Source organism: Lissotriton vulgaris, chromosome 2_1 (assembly GCF_964263255.1).
Source record: "Lissotriton vulgaris chromosome 2_1, aLisVul1.2, whole genome shotgun sequence".
Taxonomy (NCBI): Eukaryota; Metazoa; Chordata; class Amphibia; order Caudata; family Salamandridae; genus Lissotriton; species Lissotriton vulgaris.
The window spans coordinates 294,706,658-294,708,543 of NC_141687.1; the positions used below are offsets into that span (position 1 = coordinate 294,706,658).

A 1,886-nucleotide genomic window follows, 5' to 3' on the forward strand; every position below is an offset into this window, starting at 1 on the left:
TCTACCCGTGGGATGGCAGCTTCCTGAGCTGAGGTTGGTGGTGTCCCTCTTTCTGAGATCTGTCGGGCGGCCACTTGGTCGTCCTCTTACACCTTTATTCAGCATTATCGCCTTCAGAATTTGTTGGGGGGTGATGTTGATTTTGGTGTGGGTGTACTGAATGCTGTGTGCTCCTGAATTTCTTGTATTTGCTGTTCAATAAATCCCTGACCTTTTTGCATTTCGGTTGGTTTTGGTGGTTTATTGTTGATGATGGCCGGCTTCTGCTTGGGTATTATCATATGTTATGAAGGGGACGAGGACTAGAGGGACCTGGGGGTAATGTCCTATTACTTACCAGTAATCTTCATTACTCCTGGTCCTGTTGTCCTCGTCCCCTTCATGGCTTCCCTCCCTCCCTCCCTGACTTGCTGGCCTTCATCTGGGCTTGGTATTGTCAGGTGGAATGCTGGGACCTGTACGCTTATGTACTCCCAGAGGGAGGGGGAGGGGTAGGTCCAGCATTCCTTCTTTCTTTTTTCTGTGCAGGAGATGGGACTATCTCATATGTTATGAAGGGGACGAGGACAACGGGACCAGGAGTAATGGAGATTTACCGGTAAGTAATAGGACATTCCGTGACTCCAGAGCGCATTCACACTGAAACTTACTTCATCAAGGGTCCTACCCTACTTTGCTGTCTAATTGGTTCTGCGTCTCCCGGCATGTGATTACCATACGCTGGGAGGGGCAAGTATTTATATGAGGTTCCCTGCGCAGCTGTAGCTGATCAGCTTTGGTGTGCCTGCCCTTTTCGGATGATGGGCTTTTTTTAGGTTTCGACCTGGCCGTAGCACTGCGAAGCAGTGCTACGCCCAGGCGAAAACTTTTGTTTACAGTATGGGGGACTTGAATCCGCCCCTTCTTCCATTGGCTAGCTCCATAAATGGAGGCTAGCCATTGGAAGAGATTGGCTGTCAATCACGCTTTCCCTTGAAAACGCGATTCGGGGGCGTTTCCGTGCCTTTTATTGAGTCACGCCCTCTCCTCTTCCCATTGGCTGGAATTTGACCTTCCAGCCAATGGGAAGGGGAGAGCACGCAAACACGCCCCCAGCCCCGAAACGACCTGTTGGCTCTGTTCCAGACTTGTTACTTTTTCTGTCCGTGTGAGCTGCAGTGGTTTATCAGGAATAGTTTGTATAGTTTTGAATTAAGAAATGTGTTCTAAAGTGTCTGATTTTCGTAAGCCATTCCGAGCGTGAGTTGACAGTGCTGCATTTCTGCAGCTACTGTTTGTTATCGAAGATCGTTCGTCTCTCGCTTACAGGAGAGCTGGAGGAAGGAGACACAAAGGATCATAAGTAGCCCGCAGTTGTGCACATTAAGGAAAATAAAAAGCTCAAACAACACGTGTGATTTAGCGCACGCTGTGTTCCTTTTCTTACAGTGCACAGCTGCGGGGCTGATTGGGGTCCATTGAATTAGTATTCGTGTTAATTGCAACGCGAATACTAATTCAAAGGACCACAATCAGCCTGCAGCTGTGCACTGTAAGAATCTCGCGCTGCTCGCATTTTATCACGGGAGTGCGCGCTAATTACAGCACACTGCACGCTTATGGTGACTTCTGTGCTCGTGCGCGCAGCTTCTTGGGAACAGTGGCGGTAACTATTTTTGAGTTTTCGCCTTCTCTCTCCTCATGTGTAGAAAATGCACTGAGGATGATGGATTGCTTGACTGAGTTGTATTTTTGATTTCTGTTGTGTTGCTGGCGGGGTCAGGAGCTGCCCGCTGATGGTGTGGGGATGGCCGAGAAAGCGACTACTTTATCCCATCACTCTCAGCGGTTTGCTCTTCCTGTCCCTTGCCCCTGAGTGCTCGTGGTGGTGTTGTTTCGAATCTGGG

General features: G+C 49.3%; 1 pseudogene; it reads left to right on the forward strand.

Moving 5' to 3' along the window:
- The first annotated feature begins 1,231 nt into the window (after window positions 1-1,231).
- LOC147729998 (small nucleolar RNA U3) lies at window positions 1,232-1,322 on the forward strand (annotated as a pseudogene).
- The last annotated feature ends 564 nt before the right edge of the window (window positions 1,323-1,886 follow it).